At 45.9% G+C, this 21,359-nt stretch overlaps 1 protein-coding gene across 1 annotated transcript in view; it reads left to right on the forward strand.

The window, feature by feature from the left end:
• The first annotated feature begins 3,207 nt into the window (after nt 1-3,207).
• The window catches only part of Vang (Strabismus domain-containing protein Vang), a 191,932-nt gene continuing 173,780 nt past the window's right edge, over nt 3,208-21,359 (forward strand). The window contains exon 1 of the mRNA XM_065450198.1: nt 3,208-3,739. The gene's annotated coding sequence lies outside the window, so the exon portion shown is untranslated. The remainder of the gene's footprint in view (nt 3,740-21,359) is intronic.

Below are 21,359 nucleotides of genomic sequence, written 5' to 3' on the forward strand. Positions count from 1 at the left end.
TACGCTCATTTACTCGTTGATATGATGTCGACAGAGTGAGCGTAATTAAGTTTCCGTCCCAGTTGAGGTAGATGCGTGTAGATGCTGCGCGCGAAATTTACTACGACAGGAAGCGGAGCGACTCCCTTTGTTATTGTTCAACGAGCGGTACTCACTCTTGCCGATGTTCAGAGGCTCAAGCACTTTCTGCGAAGGCTAGCGATACAACGCTGGCGGATGAGCAAATTTTTGTATCCTCGAGGAAATCCTTACATCTCGAATTGCGGGTAATATGTACGGACAGTTGCAGCGGCGGTCCGCGAAGTTGGCCATATAGATTCATTCCATTCCTTAACATGCGAGTCACTATTCTTGCAGCCAACTGCTGCACACGTCTTCAATCCACATGATTCAATCCAGCATGGTTGGAGCACAGCGCATTAGCGAAAACTCACTTGCATTTCCGACAGCTGGCCGCACAGACGCAAGGCGGAAGCAGTCCTGGTTTCGTATTCGTATTCCGCTGTCGCTGAAGGTATACCGCGCCGCCGATAGCGCCGTCTCCCTTCTCTAGAACAAACTGCTTCGCGAAAAGGGTCAATAGACAACCTAAACGTGAGGCATTCAGAATGAATGACTGAAAATTATCGAGCCGAAGTTGTCTGCCCCGTCTTCTCGCTGAGGAACTGGTATACTCCTGCGCAGTAGCCGCAGCTTGGAACGTACGTCACTTCCGTCGTTCTCTCTCCATTGAGGCTCCAATAGGCGTTGTTATCCCTTGTGTATTAGAAAGTGACGAATATTCGACAATTTCGTATAGTGGATTCGCGAAACGAATATGGATCGAATAGCACGGACTATTCGACTTGCATTCCTCCAAATTCCGTATATTCGCATGCCCGTCCCGCACTCCAGCGAATGCCAAATCTGCCGTAATTAATAATAATAATAATAATAATAATAATAATAATAATAATAATAATAATAATAATAATAATAATAATAATAATAATAATAATAATAATAATAATAATAATAATAATAATAATAATAATAATAATATCCATTGCGTATAACTCTTCCTCGGCCGACAATGCGAACTTGTTTATACGTCTGGGTTTCCAGTCATTTAAATCTTTATTCACTCAAACGGTTGGGGTAACACATTTTGGAACCCCGATTTTAAACAGGAATATATTGCTCCCTGTGCCCTACGGAAAACATTGCGTTTTGCAGTACCGCACTGCAACACAAGATTTGGTAAAGCTATTGTAGGTGTGCTTATGTCCCAAGAATATTCAATGACATACCTGATCATATCTTTACTGCAACAACAAAACGAAACTTGAAAAAATTGTCGAAGGCACTGTAAGATATATACAATACTAAATGATGTTCTCCTTTTCTCGTTTCTTGTATTTCTGTTGTCACTGATTTCAGCTGATTTTCTGTTTCATTTTGTTGTGAAAAGATTCACAAGCTTTTTATTTCTGTACATGTTGCCATTTTGTCTTTGTTTGCCGACGTGCCGGGCCAAGTTACGTAAGCCACTTCCTTGGCTTTGACGGGCCTGCCTTCTGATTTACAAATATTGTAAGATGGAAATAATAATAATAATAATAATAATAATAATAATAATAATAATAATAATAATAATAATAATAATAATAATAATAATAATAATAATAATAATAATAATAGTTGTTGTTGTCGTTTTGCAGACAGCCACTGAGTGGAATGCAATTTCTGTTACCGTTATCTAACTCATTACCAGCCACACGTAACTTTAAAAAAAGTGCCACTGATCGTCTTCATTGTTGATTTTATTTTATTTTTACTTCCTTACAGGACGCTTATGTGCTCTGCGCTAGACATTTCTAGAATGTGTACATACGGCGGATCTTGTTTATTTGCGCAGTTCACGTTCACATTATTTCTTACCTATATGATTATATTTACCGATTTCTTTAATCTATTTAGTTCATTGCCATCCTTGTGATCACGAACTTGAGGACTTACCTACACCCTCCCTCAAGTCGATCTCTATTGCTTTGTATTTATTGATATACATTATTTTGGTTACAGCTGCATCTTTCAACATTTCTTTTTGTAACGCGTCCACCGCTCATGTGAAACCCAACTTGCCGGGGCAGTTCAGGCACCTTAAATAGCTGAAATAAATAAAACTCTATCTGCCGATGAATACAAGTCTTTCGAGCATGTTGAGCACGTCTACCTTTTTTACTGTATCGCAGTGCCTCCAAAGCGTCCTAGGAACATTTTGCGAGTCGCGTAGATCATTTTGCGCAACAAATGTACGTAGTACACCAGGCGACTTTTGTGCCCGAAACTCTTTGCGGCAGGCACGCATATGTAGCAAGATTTACCCGATACTTGATCTCATACTCACAAGGAGCGCTCCTTCAATTCGCCCGAGAAATGCCCGCGCATACATTGTAGAGAATAATCCCTGCGAAACTTATACCTCTGCTCGTCTAAACCATGGAAGGGCACGCCGAGTATCGGGGCTCTTTACGACCACATGCAAGCGCCCGTCGCAACTCTCCCATTTCCCAAAGTCGCCGGTATCAGCGGACTCCGATATAAAACCGGCATCTGTCACGCAATTCCAACGAACCTTATTCTCGTATATCCACGTTGGGCGCAAACCGCCGCCTTCGATGATGTTATTATAATAATTTTCTTCTCAAGAGTAGCCCCTAACTTATCACCCTGTCAGCACCTTAGTCCTGAGAAATTGTCGGACAGGGCGCAGGACGGGCATAAATCAAGACCTGAGCGAACGTGCACGTCTGCCCCTGTATATGAGCACAACGCGGCAGCATTTGCTTCCGCCCCCCCCCCCCTCAACCCCCCTCGCCCCCCAAAAAATAAAAGAAAGAAACGAAAGCAAAACATATAGCCAGCCGTGTGGACGTCGCAGTAGAGCAAATCCCTGCCATAAATCAAGCTCTTACCCATATGGACTTTTTCCGCTGCCGAAAATCACGCTCATGACGCCGCCTCCTTTCCGCCTGCAGGGCTTCTTTTCCACAGCGCACCTTGCCAGCTGGTGGGAAAGCAGACGCTCATTTCGAGAAAAACGAGAGAGCGCCAACCGAAAAAAAACCGGATGGGGGCGACCAATGAGAAAGCACCGGCATCGCTTGCGACGCGCGCGCCCTCTTTGGTAAAGAACGCGAAGCGCAGACGCCGCCGCCGCAGACTCGCAAACCGCGCAAGCGATCGTCGAGCGTGGACCGTCCATTTTGCATTGGCGATTATTGTTGCCTGTCAAGTTTTGGCTTTGTGGTCGTGCGTCGGTGCTGTGATCCTAGCGTGTCGTCAGCGTCGACCGTGGGGTTAGAGCTCGGAGGATGCAAACAAGTGGCTGAGCGGCCGGCGAATGTCTTGGCAGCGCGCCCGGCGACCGCCGGCGATGCGGCGGCGTCCGTCCGCGGCTTCAAAATGGTCGCTGGCGACCGGACGGCGCCGTTGTTAGGAGCGGAGCGTGCTCTGGATTTCGTCTGATCTGCGCCCGTCGCGTCTCCTCGCAAGAATTTCGTGAGCCTCTGCGGCCGCCGGCTGCAAGTGTGTGCGCGGCGACACCTCTTGGCGTGCACAGCCGTGGATTACGAGTGTGCGCGGAATAGTCGGCTTCATTTGTTGTGTCCGCGCGTCGTCTGCTGGTGACGCATCGATTCCGAGGTCCAGCGGCGTGATATTTGAACTTCCGACTGCCAGTACCCGATGCCGGAGGGTAAGTTTGTAACGCCTTCTCTGCAGTGTTCGCGTGCTTTCAATTCCCGACGTTCGCCTCTTGAAAGAGGCGCTGTGCTTCCGTTGTCGCTAATTTACAGAGCGCTCCGCGTGCTACCGAACCTGACATTTCTAAGTGCTCAACGCGCGCAGATTGAAAAAAGAAAAGTAAAAAAAAAAACTAAGCTGACCAATCACACTATCTTTTTTATGTCCTTTTCCCTGCGTTCGTTGGCGCCCGCTCCTCAAAGCGAGGATCGCACTTTGTTGTCTAACCAGTCTCGTCCTGTTGGTAGATTGTCTGAGCAGCCACTCGTAATGGCTGACTTGCACGAGTTATACGAATGGGGGGCATTTCCACGGGGGTGGGCGTCAGCCAACGAGATTAGCAAGCGCGGCACGGACTGCAATTGGCGGGTACTTTCGGTGTAATAGCGCGCGTGCAGTTTGGCGCACGCTTCGCATCTGCCGTGCCGGACGCTAGACAGGTGCGCTTTCTGCGCGTGATCATCGTCGGGCGAGCTGTGCCCTAGATATAGTTTTTGTTCCTCACTGGCCGAGCCATTGAGGGCCCCCAAATTATTCGTCTCTAACGCAGGTCTGACAAAAGTTTGACGCCTAATGCATGTTTCACGTGAGGCGATGCTTTGTGCTGCGTCTTTTCGGTGCTGGTGATTGCCGCACGTGTAGCTGTGATTAGCGCACTTGCGATTTTCGCGTTGGCGACCCCTTGCAGCGAGAAGCCGTCCTGTCGTAGGCTTAATTAGTCCAGTCCACTTCGACAAACGAAAAAAAAAGAAGAAAAAAAAACCCATCGCAGGTGTATGCAAGTTTTGGCAACTAATACACAAAGTCAGCAACGCTATATCAACCATAAAAAAAATGTAACGGTTTCTTTAGCAACTGTGCGATGATTTTATCGAAATATGGCGTAAACCGATGAAGTAAGAATGATAAGGAAACATACCTGAAATCTTACTAACTGCTTTTCAAACTTCGAAAGCGACTTCAAGATGTTCTACTATATCCAGTGCTACTCGTACGCCATACCCGAGATACACTGAAACGTTTCGTTGTGTGGAGTGTACTCGTTAGTTGCACTTGCACACCTTATAGGAAGTGTCTTAAGGTAGAATTCACGAAACTATTTGCTCGTAAGTGTTCTTTGCCATTGGCCGGTCGCCTTTGATAATAATACGTCCAGCATCAGGATTGGCCGAAACTCGCTCTTACGAAGAACTCTGGCGTAAGAGCTATTTGTGAATAGCGACCCTCATTTCTTCTTCAGTCTTTGCGAATGCTTCGCTGCATATTATGCGAACACTTCGTTATACCGTAGGCATTTTCACACGCTTCGCTATACCTAGCTTAGTACTTATGCCCTCCACTATGTCCGAAGCATGATCCCGTAGCCTGCAACGCCTCCGCACGGTTAAACGCTTTACTGTATCCGATGACACTACTTCCTATACTGAGGTCGTTTGAAAAGTTTCACTATAAACGTGCAGTGTATACCTTCGTTGTTCGGGAGGTCTTGCGCACGCATAATAAATTATTGCGGTATCTACCCACGACTTTAAAAAAAAAGAAAGAAGCCCTTCACGCTATCCATTTCAAGTCATTCACTATATCCGAACTGCGTTATATCCGCCGCATGTTCGTGTATACGCTGCACGGGCTCCGCTCTGCTTTCTCGATGACGTCAACGTCGCCACACGTTCCTGCCGACGCACGAAAGCCCTCGTGGAACTGCACTTTTTTTTTCCTTCGTATGTGCTGCTCGGGGCAGTGGCTGGCCGCTGTCGCAAATGACATGTCCAACATAATCGTAAGCCATGGCATATGCTGTTCCGAGCAATTCTGGCGTAAGGACGTTTCACTGAATACGGGCCTCCAATATTTCTATTCCGGAAAGCAGAATAAAAAGTTCGCTTTCTGAAATGTCTTTTCTTTTTCTTTTTTCGGATTTCGTTATTATCATGAAAAAAAAAAAAAAAACACGAGCGGGCACGCCATCGTGATGCGTCTGACGAGCTCCCGGGGAGCCCTATCATTATTCGTTCCCCATGCACACTGCATGTGCGATTTCGCTGGAAAATTCATCTTTCCAGACCGCCGAACTCTCTTACGCATGAAGAATGCGATGATACACTTCCCGCAGCCACGACGTCGCGTGTGCGAAATGTCGAGCGAAATCGCCCCGTGTCGAAAGGGCCGAGGGTGACGCGTACATCCAGTCCGCAGTATTCGGCGGAGTTCACCGAAAGTCTCGTTTGTAAGTGCTAGATTAGATTATGGGGTTTAACGTGCCAAAACCACTTTCTGATTATGAGGCACGCCGTAGTGGAGGGCTCCGGAAATTTCGACCACCTGGGGTTCTTTAACGTGCACCTAAATCTAAGTGCACGGGTGTTTTCGCATTTCGCCCCCATCGAAAATGCGGCCGCCGTGGCCGGGATTCGATCCCGCGACCTCGTGCTCAGCAGCCCAACACCATAGCCACTGAGCAACAACGGCGGGTTGTTTGTAAGTGCTATGTACCACTGGCCGGTAATAGAACCAGCGCCAGGATTGGTTGCAATTTTCTCTTACTAGCAATTCTAGCGTCAGAGCTTTTTGTACGGGCGCTGGCTTTCTTTCCCGCCCGGGCTGTGCAAGCGTTCAAGTCCTAATTTGTCTCTCTCTCTTTCTCTCTCTCCCCGCCATGCCGTATTACCGTACGGATAAGTGCCTGACCGTGCATGGTATGGTTTTTTTTTTTTAATCGTCCGGCAAGACAAAGCATGTACGAGGCCACTCAAAACCTGTCCTTGCGAGAATTCAGCTCGTTCAACCACTTTCGAAACGAACCGTTTCTAGGATGACTACCTCACCATACGTCGCAGTACAGGGTGCTGCGGTATGCATTGTTACACTTCTTAGTTAAGGACGATGTACGCAAGTATATCGACGGCTGTTTCTTTGCTTAGAGACATGCATATTAGAGCACACAAAACGTTTGCTTGCCGCTTGCGTACACAGACTGCTTGGGTACAAGACCAAGCCTGCGTTCCGTATTCTGAAAGTCTTGTGTTTTCTGTCTGCCTCCCCGTAGTCAAGGGAGGCAAACAAGATTTTCTGTCTCCGCTAACGCCCCTGCTTTTTCTCCTTTCATCTCTCTCACGCATAGGAACTGTTTATGTGACGAAACCAGATACTAACGTGAAGAGTTTTTTTGCTTTGCTTTTATTGTCTGTGCGGGTGGAAGCCCTAATTACATTAATGGCACGTCAAGGGCTTATATCATTCGCATATTGTGCTAGAACATGGACACAGGGGAAGGCAGTCTCACCCACCAACCATGAGCAACGGCACCCGCACGTTTTCGACACTCGACGGTCAGTTTCCGTGGGCCCGTGGGCTCATTGTACTTGGCGAGATTGGCCAGTTCGAACGAACTTTAGTTCATTATCTGCTTTTTGCACGTTAACGGAAATAGGTAGTTGTTTTATTGCATATTTGTTTTCTTTTTGTTCTTTATCCGCCCTTGTCGTTGCCATATGGGTGGTGGGTCCACTTCGTATACCTCGCAAGTTCAGTTCCGAGTTCTCAGATTGCTTTTCTTTCCTTTCTTTTTTCTTTGCATAACAAGACGGGGTCGGTCGAACCCTTTGTACTTGTGCGAGATCAATGCACATGTTCTTCCAGCGTTCTCAGAATAGCTAAATCTAGTGCGTGACGTAGTTGTGCGCAGAGTACTTTATTGCAGTCTTTCCTTTTCGCGCAAGTCGTCGACAGAGCAGACGATGCACTGTTAGCCCCAAACGCCGAAGCGCCCCACCGCCCACAACCTTCGTGCCCGGGAACTACGCCGAACACTAAGTTGAAACACGACGGAACCGAGTTTCACACGCTGGGACGAGGCGAACGTCTCCTCGCAGACGACAAATATTAACTGAAGCATAACTGCGAGTCGCCCTAGTTGGAACAGATTCATCTTAAAACTTTTTGTGTGCAAACAAACAGGGACGAAGAATAGGGGCCCCTATTCTTCGTCCCTGTTTGTTTGCGCACAAAAAGTTTTACGACGAATATTGCACGAAACTTTGGTCGGTGCACGCTCCGACGATTGAATCGCGGCCGCTGTTCGAACTTGTGACCTTGTGTCTGAGCCCTATTGCGCCATAGCCTTCTCATCCATCACGGAGGGAAGTGCCATTTATGTGACCACGTGCGCTCATGTCATCACTGTGCACGTTTGGGAAGTGGTGCCAGTTGAAGAGGCTCTGTAGCAACGCAGAAGGTACCTTTCTTGTTTCCAATTTTTAAAAACAAGCTTTCTTTACTTACAATCCTCTCCCGACATGTTCCAAATGCGTTGCTGTCCGGACATGTTTTATGAAGAGGCTCTCGAGTTATATGCACAGGGGGAATTAACGACAACCTTATGACATAGTCTTATATAAAAATTAAGTTGTGGGGTTTTAGCTGTCAAAACCACGATCTGATTATGAGGCACGCCGTCGTAGGGGACTCCGGAAAATTTGGACCACTTGGGGTTGGTTAACGTGCACCTTAATCTACCTGAAGTACACGGGTGTTTTCGCACTACCGGGATTCGATTCCCCGACCTCGTGCTTAGCTGCCCAACGCTATAGCCAGTAAGCAACCACGGCGCGTTAGTTTTGGGTACGCATTGCGGCATCTTATGTAGTCTAGTTTGCGTTCTTCAAGTTCTTTCTTGCCTATACATATAAACCACAGTCGGTATCGGTCGAAAGCATGAAGCCATAACTTTATAGACACGCTACTTGAACTCCGTGGACAAACGATGGGATTTTCCGTCGCAGAGCAAACCGTGTGCAGTTGGACAAGTCCCTGCAAAGGGCTCCGGAGTAATTTTCACCACCTCAGGTCCTTTATCGTGACACGTATGATTCGTGTATGAAGCGAAAAAATTAACTTTTGGAAAGCAGAGAGCAACGTCGACGTCATACACTGCATACTGACTAATCAGACTATAAGTAACCACGCCACGCAAGTGACGCATTTTTCCATTTCGCCTAAAGATTCTTCTTTGACAGTGTGTGTGTGTTTGTGTGTGTGTGTGTGTGTGTGTGTGTGCGTGTGTATGTGTGTGTGTGTGTGTGTGTGTGTGTGTGTGTGTGTGTGTGTGTGTGTGTGTGTGTGTGAGAGAGAGAGAGAGAGAGAGCTGCAGTACTGCATAAAGGGAATAAACCGGAAAAGCAGTATGATCACTAGAAATTGGATGCGAAATACATTGCGCTACTTTATAGAAAACACGATAGATGCCTAGTCTCACAGTAACCCTCGCTTAAAGCGCGCGCAAACACACAAACACACACGCATACATACATACATACACACACACATATATATATATATATATATATATATATATATATATATATATATATATATATATATATATATATATATATATATATATATATATATATGAACTATTGTCGAGGAAACTTGATATAACCAATGAGGTTTAAAGACCCCCTTGGATATAACTTACGTCGAAGTAACTCATTTTAAATAACTTTTCTCCTATCCAGGTCCATGATGTCACGAGGGCGCAGATACCTAACGATCTTGTCCCAATTCTTTTTGCGCTTCTTCAGTCGTTCGAGCAGCTATGTTATCGCCGGGATCGGCTGGTCGTGAGGGGCGGATTAGAAAAGAAAGCGCCATAATCGAGCCAATGGAATCGCCCTATTATACTCAATTGCGTCTCGGAGTTGGCGCTACCGTTCATGCAACTGGAAGCTGGCCTGGTCGGCAAACTTGGCGCGCCAGCCGGTGGCCGACCGAGGGCGCATCGTGGTGTCGGAGTGGTTCCACACCAGTCCTCGGCAGCAACGCAGCGGCGGTGGCTGTGATACCGGCCACAGTTGGCATTTATAACTCCAGCCCGCAGTTCCGTCACTATGGTTCCGTGGCCGAACGACTGGCAGCAGCATAGCATCGCCGCCGGCTGCGAGGGAACTGGGTTATGCCGCGAACGGTGCGCGGCGCGCCGTACCGTTGCTCATATGCGCGTCGTGCACGTCGAAAAGTCGGCTGCCGCTTCGGGAGGGGGAGGGGGGGGGGCAGGGGCGTAGCCAGGGGGGGGGGCTTATGGGGCTTGAGCCCCCCCCCCCCGAAATTTTTTCGTGCTGTCCATGCACCGCCGACCAAAGCGACCCCCGGCGCCGGAAATCACTCTGGATTTTGTCTAGAATTTCTTTTTGATGCTCGAAAAGACATTTAACCGCGAAGATTGCGAACTCGGGCTGGATTTCGTGGCAACGCCCATACACCGGCAGTCGCATAACGCCAAGCAGTCCCATCCGAGCACAAAGTTTCAAGGGCGCTTTGATGGTGAGCGGGCTCGCCGCGGCATCTCACTGAGGCCACGGAATCTATGGAGCGCATGGATATCAATTGCGAAACTTTATGGGTATAAATCTCATAAGCTCTTGATGTGAAACGTACATTGACATTTCCAAAGTTGTGCTTTAAATTTTCTATTGCGGAACTTTGTGGGTTTAGTGTTGTTATAAACATTTGACGCCAAAGGCCCACTGACTTTTCTAAGGTCTTACATGGGAACATACAACGAGACAAGCCAAATAAACACACTAGCAGACGAGTTGACAAAGCACGCAGCGAGGTCCAATGAGACGGTGCGTTGGGGTGGTTCATTTGCGCCGTCATGTCACATAAAAAAATATCAACAATTTTTTTAACCTAGGCCACAACATCCATGTCAAGACACTAAAGCCAGCCAAAGTAACTACGTTCTTATTTATTTTTTCTACTTTGACTTTTATTCGCGGAGGACACATTGAGCCTCTTCAATTTTTTTTTTTTGTTCTCGCTACCCTACCCACGGGCTGCCAGAGCGAGCCAGAGCGCATATGTTTTTCTCGTATGGCCCCGACCACCGCGCGGTGCACTTCGGTGGGCGTTCGGTTTGCTTTGGCCGAGTGGATTTTCACCTGACAGAGTTTTGGAAGCTTTCTGGCCAGCAGACAAGAAAAAAAAATGGTCGCTCGCCGCCATCACTGTGGAGACTCGAAGGATTGCACCGCGTTCCTTGAGCGGAACCTTTCCGGAAAGTCTTGTTTCGCTGGCGTAGGATACTGAGCAGTATGCGTATGGTTCTCAGTGGGCCAAGCGTCTCATGTTTTCTTCGGTATTAATTCCGTAGCCCCATTAGGTTCCCGATGTAGGCATTCGATTCTGGCCAACATACTTTCCTATGCGTTTCTTTTTTTCATTTTGGCTCCTCCGCCCCACAGAAAAAAAAAATTCATTGTTGCGGCGCAGCGAATTGTCGCATGGTGAAAGTTCGATTTTGATACTTCTTTTGCGGAAAGTAATGGGTGACGGGACGGTTCAGTTGCCGAATACGTTTATTATATTATTACGAAAGCAATTATATGGACACTCCAGGCGCATTCCTGCCATCGCCGTCGCCCTCATGTTTCGTATAAAGTCCAAGGGTGATGCTGTATGTGCGAGTGAAAGCGTAGGAGGGGAGGCGGAATGGGTGAACCTACGATGGTGGCTCAGTCTTGTGTGCGCAAAGGAAAAAAGCGGGCAGGAAGCGCGCCGCCTTCCGTCGCGCGCAATACATCGGGGGGAGTGGATGGAATGGGGGCGGAATCTAGGATTCTGTGAATCTATTATTGTGCAACATGTTTATTTGCCTTGTTTGACGCATTATATACAGTCACTTTTTCTTACATACATTGACTCATTGGAGACTTATACGTATACTTAAATGCCTTGTTGCGAGGTTTTGTGTACACATGCTGTGAACTTTGTTTCCAGTGACACTTTTTGTCCTTTATCAAGCCGTATTTTCGCATTTGTATATCCCACTGTATCTTTGCATTTCTAATGTACGAGGGCGAGTCAAATGAAAGTGGGCCTACCCTAACCGCGCAATAATGGTTCGGTTCATTATGTGCGAGGCATGCGCGTAGGAGAACGGCATGTCTCATTTACAAAAGTGACACGCAGGTTGTCAAGAATGGCGAGCTGCGAAACAAGATTGCCACACAGTTACGACAGGGCGACACGACGCGCACCTCTCCCTCTCCGTCGCTGCAGATGGGAGGCGTTCAAAGAAGCGGCCTTTGCGCTGGAATCCGCCGCCTTCCACCCGCCCCATCGACATTGTGACGGAACTAGTTCGGCGTGTGTGAACAATGATTCCGGAGTTCCCCAACGCGGAGCTGATTTGACACGCATGGACAAGCTGCCGTGGGGACAACGTATTTTGGTGCGTCTCACGCTTCGGCACCCCCGCCAACGCCGTCGTCGGGCATCAGAGCGCGGTTGCCTTTGTGTACGTAAACTGATCTTCAGAGCAGCTGCGAGTTGGTGATGAGTAAACGAACAGTCGCCGCGTCGTATGACCGGCGGATCGAGTGTATCAAAACTGTGGTTGTGCGAATGCTGAGGACACTTCTCTTGAGCAGTCATGTTAGACTGATTCACTTCTCTCATGCAGTCATGTTGGACTGATACTCTTTTTCTCAAGCAGTCATGTTAGACTGATTTAATTTCTGTAAATAAACCCCTTTTCCTCGTTCTCGATGAGAAATAGTTCTTCACTTCATCAACGATCTCAGCGTAAATAAGTTGGACGACGGCATGGGCCAGCTACCTCCGAATTCATGCCGTACTCCAATCTTGGCAAAGGACCACGGACGATGGGATTGAGCCCCCAATCCTGACAAGGTGTGAAGATAAATGTTCTTTAATGCTCTCATACACTGGGTTGAATATGGTTGCGTCACATAATGGACACTTCAAAAGTTGAACAGCTCGGTGTCGCCAAGTTTTTGAAAGCTAAAGGTATTTCCAAAACAGAAATTAATCGCCGTATGGCTGCCGTTTACGTTGAACACGGCATCTCATTGACCACTGTGACGCGTTGGAGCAAACGGTTTAAAGGACGTTGTAAAGGCATTCTAAGACCGGGCCAAAACCATCGTGCAATCACCCCCCACACAATTTCAAATGTTCATGAGCTGATGAAACAAGAACGGAGGATAAGCATCGATGAACTGGCAGGCGGTCTGAACATCAGTCATGGTTCGGTTCACGCCATAATTCATGAGCTTCTCGGTTATCGGCTCTTTGGTGCTCAATGGATCCCCAAGATTTTGATCCATCGCGAGAAGACGGAGAAGTTTCGCACTGCCTTGACTCATCTGATCGGGTATCACAATGAGGATGACGACTTCTTGTTTGCACTTGTGATCGAGGACGAACCTTGGTGCCACTACTACGAGCCTGAAACACGACGGCAAAGCTTACAGTGGAAACATTCGAATTTACCATGCCCAAAGAACGCAAAGGCCATCATTTCCACTGGAAAGGTGTTGTTGGCTTCTTTTCGGTCGTCAGGGTCCATTACTGATAGAATTTGCTAAATCTTGAGAGGCTATCAATTGTTTCCGATATTGTGAAACGCCAGAACGGCAGCGTGTCGCAATCAAGAACGAACAACGTGGAAAATTGACGAATGGGGTCATCTTGTTCCACGACAATGCCTGTCCCCACGTCGCTTATGTGGTTAATACAAAACTGGCAAAGTTCAAGTGGGAAACGCTGCAGCATCCGCCATACAGCTCAGACCTGTCACCTTGCGACTTCTACATTTTGGTGCAACAGAAAAAACAGCTCAAGGGAACCAGATACAGATTTTGAAGCAGCAACCCAAGGAGTTTTATAAGACGGAAATCACGCGACTCGTTAGTCAATGGGACAAATGTCTAAATTCTCATGAAGACTACTTTTAAATAAAGTACCCCGTTGTTGGCTCACATTCATTTGACTTGCCCTCGTATATCTTACAGAATTCCTGCTTTTTATACCTGCCCTCTGTTGCGACTATAATTTCGGTGCAATTACTCACGATACACGACCGGTGACAGCTGCTCCTGCGTAATACATTAAAACAAATTACACCTTCATTGAGATTTTTCACTGGCCATTGCATATATACAAGAATGTAAGCACGGTTCTTGAATGACAAAGTTTCATTAACATATTTGTCCTCAACTTGTTCAGTCCATTGCCTTTTAATTTTTCATATCAGCGGCATGCACTGCTTTCGTGGTTTCGAACTGATATAGTTCTAAAGTTCATGTGATATTTTCTTTACTTAATAAATACACAAAAATATGGAAGCATTGATATCAGTTATTTTGGGCAAAATGTTTGGCACATACGAGTATATTCTTTTATGAAAAAATACGTATTTTATTGTTTTTACTGTGCGTAGGGCTCAAGAATTCGTTCGCAGCATCTTTGGCAATGACAATGCAGTTATTATTCATGGATTTTATCCCTTGACAAATTGTTTAAGAAGAAGCTTTAGCTCGGGCCCAATCCGATGCGGCCTATTCAAATACTCGTAAAACGCAGAAACGCTTTTCTTAGATAATCCTGCTAATCGCTTTTATTGAAATTGGTTGCATTTGAGAGAGAAAGTTAAATCCTAGTTCTTTTGGAAACACAACTTCGATTTAGGGCCTGAATTTTGTTTAATATATTTTGAAAAATTCGAAAGCTTGAAAAAATAGAAGCACGACGTTTACAAACTAATAGGTATGCATGAAGAACAGACATTGTGGTTCTGTAAACGGCATCTATTATAACAGTCAAATCGGACAAGTTTGCAATGTCAATTTGTATCTTACGGGAATTGGTTACGTTGTGTACAAGGGTTCTGCACAAGCCGTATTTCCACAATACTAAATTTTTTTTGAGATTGATGTGTAACATATCTATTTTGTCCGCTGTAGATGTACTATTAGGTGCAATTCACAGAATTGTGATATCATTTTTCATTGTTGAGTCGCGGAGTTTTAAACTTGATAGTTTCGTTTTCTGAAAATTTTCGATTTGGGCAATTTTTAATAAATAATTGACCACGTAAATGAAAAATTCGAAACCAGTAGTCACTAGAATTAAGCTTTTTCTTTTAAATGCAACAAACCTCCTCAAATTTGGTGAAATGGTTGCAGGGAAAAACGAATTCCCCTTCTACATGTATTTAAATAGGAGCACCCGAGCTAAAGCTTCCTCCAACAAAATTTCTGGCTACGCCACTGGCCCCGTGTATATATATATATATACATATATATATATATATATATATATATATATATATATATATATATATATATATATATATATATATATATATACACACACACACACACACACATGGGGCCAGTGGCGTAGCCCCCCCCCCGAAAAAAATTTCTGGCTACGCCACTGGGGGAGGGGGGCTCGGCGCAGCCGCAACAAGACTGATGGCGGCGGTGGTGGCGATCAGCTGCTGCCGCTGTTGGTCAGCCAGCGGTGGCAGCCGTTCCTAATCGTCCGAGTCTCTCTCTCTCTCCCTCACCCGCGGCGTATGCTTGTTGTGTGCCAAGGTGCGACCACTCTCTCTCTCTCTCTCTCTCTAGCCGGCGCGCGTCGTTACCTGGCGAGACTTGATCGATGGCGCCCGGGGCCTTGTTCGGCGCTCCCGTGTGTCGGCTGTAGCGGCGCCGTCTTTTGTTTTCCCTCGCTGCACCGCGTGTGTTCGTGCTCACGCGGTGACCTTAGTCCAATCCCCCCCCCCCCCCCCCGCGCCACTGCCTTGGTTGCGCGCGGCGTATGAAAATCGGCCTGCCCGAGCGGCGCGTAGGTTAAGGACGGCGGGAAGCAGTTTTTCGCCTTATTATGTAATAATGCCACCCCGTTGCAGTCGTGGTCTGTTTGACCCAGGTGGTCAGACAGAGTAATCCGCAGTTCCCCACCACGGCCTGCCTCGTATGCAGATCGTGGTTTTTTGGCACGTACTACCCCAGAATTGGTGAAAAGGAACTAACAACAACAACAAAAAAAAGGTGTGGGTGTTCTCTAGCGCTAAATAACACGAATCCCATCAAGCACCTCTACCGCGCCCACAGTCTCGTGGCATGCTGAGTGAAGACGTCAGCCCCGTCCGTGGACGTCTCCATCGACGCGCCTGCGAATATAGAGCTGCGAGGGTTTCGCGATGAGTCGTCGGCCGCGCGCCTTATATACAATGGGCCATTTTCGCTTCGACGGCCACTGGCCAGCGGTCATGTGGGTCACACGAGTGGCGGTCGCCAGGACGCGATGCGTGCGCGCCCACTCTTGCGGTGTCGTTACTGTCGAGTGTACATGGCGAGGGTGTGTGTGTGTGTGTGTACGAGTCGTGCGGCGCCTGCCCCTAAAAGGCCGCACGAATGCGTGCTGCGCTCGTCGTCATTTCGTTATTTATCGCATCCTCGGCGGGGGGGGGGGGGGGGGACGCTTGTTATACATAGGAGCGGATAGACTGGCCAACGCGCGCTGACAGTGATCGTTGTAATTGTAACGGATTCGCCGCGCGTGTACGGTGACGCATTGTGTCGTGCCATAATGGGACTGCGGCATTAAAGCCCGCGGCATGTCCTGCACATGCCCTCGTCCGTTCAGGATTTACGGCGTTTTGCAGTCACCGGCCAGCGTTTGTTGAATATTTTTGCACGATGGCGGGGCGGCGGGTTGAGTGATTGGGTTGCCGCAGAAAAGGATGCAACAGCAAGACAGACCGTGGTAAATTATGGCTTTCCCAGACGTCAGCGCCGCATACATTGAAGGGTTGACGGAAGCAATTATCGGGACTTGTTTCAGAACGAGCGGGTTATACTTTTTTATTCGGTACGAAATAGCACAGTATCAAGGCACTTAGAAGATTACCACGGACGGACTAGCATCATAGTTCGATTTGCGGTTCGTCTATGTAACCCCAGAGGGCACCGTGGGGATATATAGTGTAGTGTTCCTGTATATGCTCCCGCAGGGAGCAGAGTTGCGCATAGGTCCGCCGTCGAGATCCAGCTCTGCAGCGAAGCCCCTCCTCGCGCGCGCAGGAGCCAAATGCCGCGCGGTGTTCCGCCTTTTTCTCTCCTGGTCGCGAGCGACAAGCGCCAATTGTTCGCAGGCGCTTAGCAAAGGGCACTTCTTAATACAGGTTACGCTCGAATGAGTCATTCGTGCATTCGGAAGGGGTGGGCTTCCAACCAACCGAAACTTTGTATGTACCTATGTAAACACGCATATACAACACACACATGAACGTACAAATAGGGGGTAGGACCGCCTTCGATTCCCCAAAATAAAATACTCCCGTGGCTCGAACAGCTCTAAAGTTCGCTCGCAAATGCGCAGTACGTTGCCGCAAAAGGCGGTGCAATGATTTTCAGCATGCATATGAAGTTGTCTTATCATTGTCAGAAAGCAGGACATGTTTTAAAGAGTGTTTAAAACTTCACACACGTAAGTGGACACTTAGCGCAGTTTTGCTGCCGAAACCAGCCGATTAATGACCGTCGCCAAGAGAGCTATCGTGCCTGCAGTTATGTCAGTGACCGTTAACAGAGCGTCATTTATCACTAACCATCGTTCACAACAGCTGCACGTTTTCGATACATGCGGTGCAGACACAGATTTCTGTGTCTTGATTTTTTTTTTGAAGTTAATAAAATCATATCTCCAACACCGCATGCAACACGTAGTTATAAACGGTTACGCGTCCGATTTGAAACCACTTATCGCAGGAGTACCACAGGGCAGCATTTTGGGCCCCTTGTTTTTTTGCATCTATATTAATGATCTAGTGACTGTTGACAAAGACGTAAAATTTATTGCATATGCAGACGACATTACAATTCTTGTGACCGAGAAAAATGCTGAAGATCTCATAATCAAAGCCAACGAGGTGCTGTCAAAATTATCATCTTGGAGTATCGCGAACTCGCTAACAATAAATGTTAATAAAACAAAGGCTGTGCTTTTTAGGCCGAAAAATCGAAATATTGACACTGGTACCATTTTACAGCTTAACAACTCTAGTTTACCTATTGTTCCTTCTATTAAGTGTCTTGGAGTTATATTTGAGCAACATTTGTCGTGGAATGCCCACGTGGAACTGGTAATTGGTAAGCTGTCTCGAGTGACTGGAATACTATGCAAGTTGCGTTTTTTTCTTCCCGAAAGTATTAAACTTATTTTGTACAAATCACTGTTATTACCCCATATAAACTATTGCCATCTAGTCTGGGGCACTACAACGCTGTCTAATATCAATGCACTGCATAGAATACAGAAAAAGGCTGTACGTTGTATACTCGATGTACCTTACTTAACACATACTAGTCCTCTATTTGAAAAGCTTAATTTGCTGTCAATGCCTAACATTTATGAAGATATGTTACTACGAAATTATATGACCAGTATTAAAAGAAACAACGACACCCTAAAAGGTATTTCCAACTTAATAGTAAAACATAAGGCGGTCAGTACAAGGAGTTCTGAAATATGGGATCTACCAAGGCCTAGAACAAATTATACTTATCAAATGTTACGTTTTCGACTACCCTACCATTTAAACAAGGCAAACATAAAGTAATGCTCACTTCTGTGCTACGATAAACATATATCTAGATGCGAATATGTACATAGACGTATGAATCTTCTTTGAACAGGCTCAATTCTTGTATAAACATTTTATTTTTATTGAGCGTATCGAATCCTTCTGTATATGTTACTGTATTAAATAATGTTATATATTGTGTCGTAATAACGATGTACATAGTGCTGCATTTGTGTTATTATATTGTTACGTAGGAAGACACCGTGTATTTGTGTATTTGTGTATTTGTGTATTTCATGAATAGCTGTTGTTTTCGTACTTTTTTTGTGTTTTCGTTACACTTACTCATAGTTATCATGATTAATGTTTCGTAATTATTAGTGTGGAAATCCTATTTTTCCAATTACTACTGTATTTAACCATGCTAATCCTTTGTTGCATTTGTTGCTGCCTGTAAAACGGGGCCATGGACCACGTCAAGCCTTGCTGGCTTTTTGTCCATGGTCCTCAGCATCTGTTGTATGTTGAAATAAACTTGATTTGATTTGATTGATTTAAGCGCATTTCAAAATGTTCACATGCGCACATTTTAAGCAACGCTTACTTTTAGGATTCATTCATACCGCAGACTAATCAGCTATATAGTAGCAGCAAATCTGCAAGTAGAAAAATATTCAAGATGCAAGAGCTTCTAGATCAAATTTATTTCATACAAGGGAATGCATGAACGGCTGCTGGCAGCACGCCAAGTGTGCTGGTTCTTGGAACCTTGGGGGCAGTATTCAAAGAAAATGGAAAGGCGAAAAGCTATTAAGAGTAACAACAGGTTATTTTTATTGCACTAATCACATCAAGATGGCAAACTTGCAGAGTATTTATTCACACAGTGCAGACTGGAATCTGACAACACATTTTTGGCATCGTACTGGCACAATACAAGTGCCAGTACGATGTGTTTCGTATCACTTCACCAAGGTCCTTGACTTCACATCGTCGAATACAAAACCTGAAACCCGCAGCTGCTCCTCTCAACGCACGATCGACGGTCCGCTGATTGCAATGGCGATGGCACTGACGGAAACGACGAGTTCGCATGAGTCGGCGATGCGCCCGTAAAGTTGGCTTCGCAGCGGCGCGGATCATTTGACGTCATTTTTCGCGCTCGGCCAATAGGTGTGCGAGCGGCGCCGGAAAAGGTATGCGCAACTCTGCTCCCTGCGGGAGCATATACAGGAACACTAATATAGTGTATACATACCCGAAATGCAAGTTTTCCTCCTTCACCCTGCACCACGACAATGACAGTCAGAGCGTGTATTTGCCTCAATTTGTCCTTCTCGGTTCATACCGCGTTTGTTGGTTTACCAATTGCTAATTTTCAGCATGAGTGCAACCTTTCGTAAGGGCTACTCGTGTAATCTGTGTTGAGAATAACTTCAAAAAAAAAAAAATTCGACGATTCCTATAGGTGCCGATGGACAGGCTCAGTCCATCGGTACCGGGCGCAGACAAGCGTACCGATTGAAGGTAAATTTTTTTCAAGCGCTGCAAGGGCAACTAAAATTGATAAAATAATGTATTTAAGGCATCCAGGGAAACGAAGGGCTCATGTTAATCACAATGTTAATGAATTATTATTATTGTTTCTTTTTTCACGCACGATCAATGAGTGGAATACATTGCCCGAGCATGTTTTCATATCTTATTGTGCGAGTATACTTGAAAGCGAAGTCGAGTCACTCTTTGATGTGTAATTCTTTCGTACTTCGCTTATTGCACGTTTACGCATTCGCGCAAATTGGTGAAAACTGCAGATTTCTTTTTATAAAACCCGCGTGTATAAGGGATGATAATTCCTTCTTTAATTGTTTACATTTTTAGCGTTGTGCAAATATCCTTGATAACTGGGTTGATATCGTGTGTGTGTTGGATTACTTAAGTTTTGATTAGTGCTACCGGTATGTTAACATGGGGGCAATGTTGTAAGGCATTCATGTACAGCCTCACCTGCTTGCTGTACTTGACCGCAGTATGTTATAAATAATAATAAAAAAATCAATAAGAAGTTGTATTACACAGCCTAACTTTTCTCGCAGTGATGCGTTACGCAGTTACTTTTTGTTATTTTATTTTTGTCGGCCGTGGCTGAACTGTGTAGCACGTTTCTAAGCTATGTAGCGAATACAAGCAATGCTCGTGTACTTCAACTTCTTTTAGTCCTGTGTTTGCAAGATTATGCGGAACCTTGATGTCTCTGTCCACCTAGGATGCATGTTTCTTTTCACTTTTTTACCCTCCCAGCAAGAATCCTCGTAGAGGGATGCCAGGAATTATAATAAATAAATAAATAAATAAATAAATAAATAAATAAATAAATAAATAAATAAATAAATAAATAAATAAATATGCGCGGAGACTAATTGTCTTGCTGTGTTTAGAGAACTATGAGTCCTTGAGGATTTAAAATTATCAAGTGTAATGAACGTGGCTTAAAGAACGTTTTAATCCAGCGCTGTTTTACTCTAATAGTACAAGAAAATGGAAAGATTGTATTGAATTCAAGCGGCGTAACAGTGAGTGTTCGCTTTCTCAAGCAGATTCGGATAGAGTTCAAACATCCAACAGAGCTTTGTGCCCGGCTATGGGAGGGAGGGATGTCGAAGGGACGGTGAGAAATTGTGGCTCGACCGTTATCCGGGCATTCGGACGCTTCGAGCAAAAAGAGTTTGGCTGTAGAGCATAGCTGCCAAACTCTCCCAAATTTTCCGTAAGGTTTACGAATTCGGGCTCGTTCTACGGTTTCGCGAATGTTGCGTCAAGTTGAGCGAAAATCAAATCTTATTGCCGAGAAATTTTCGCTCGTCGATCTGCAACCCCACCATTGGATATATTTCGATGACGCCACATGCAGGTATGAATAAGGTCTCTTCGACCTCAAGCTGGGAAAATTCGTCACAGCGAATTCGCTGAAGAAGTGTACGCTGGGATCTGTGTTGCTTGTTAGTCGTGGCTGTTCCAAGTTTGTGGCTGCTTGGCGTGAGGCTCTCGGGGCAACTCATCGTTTTTAACTAAAGGCGCGTTGTCAAAGTGAGCTTCCGAAAATAAATGAGTTTTATTCCCCGTTCCTCCGTTGGTGTTATCTGTGTCGGGTTTCTTACGGGCTGCCCTTGAC

Source organism: Dermacentor albipictus, chromosome 4 (assembly GCF_038994185.2).
Source record: "Dermacentor albipictus isolate Rhodes 1998 colony chromosome 4, USDA_Dalb.pri_finalv2, whole genome shotgun sequence".
NCBI lineage: Eukaryota > Metazoa > Arthropoda > Arachnida > Ixodida > Ixodidae > Dermacentor > Dermacentor albipictus.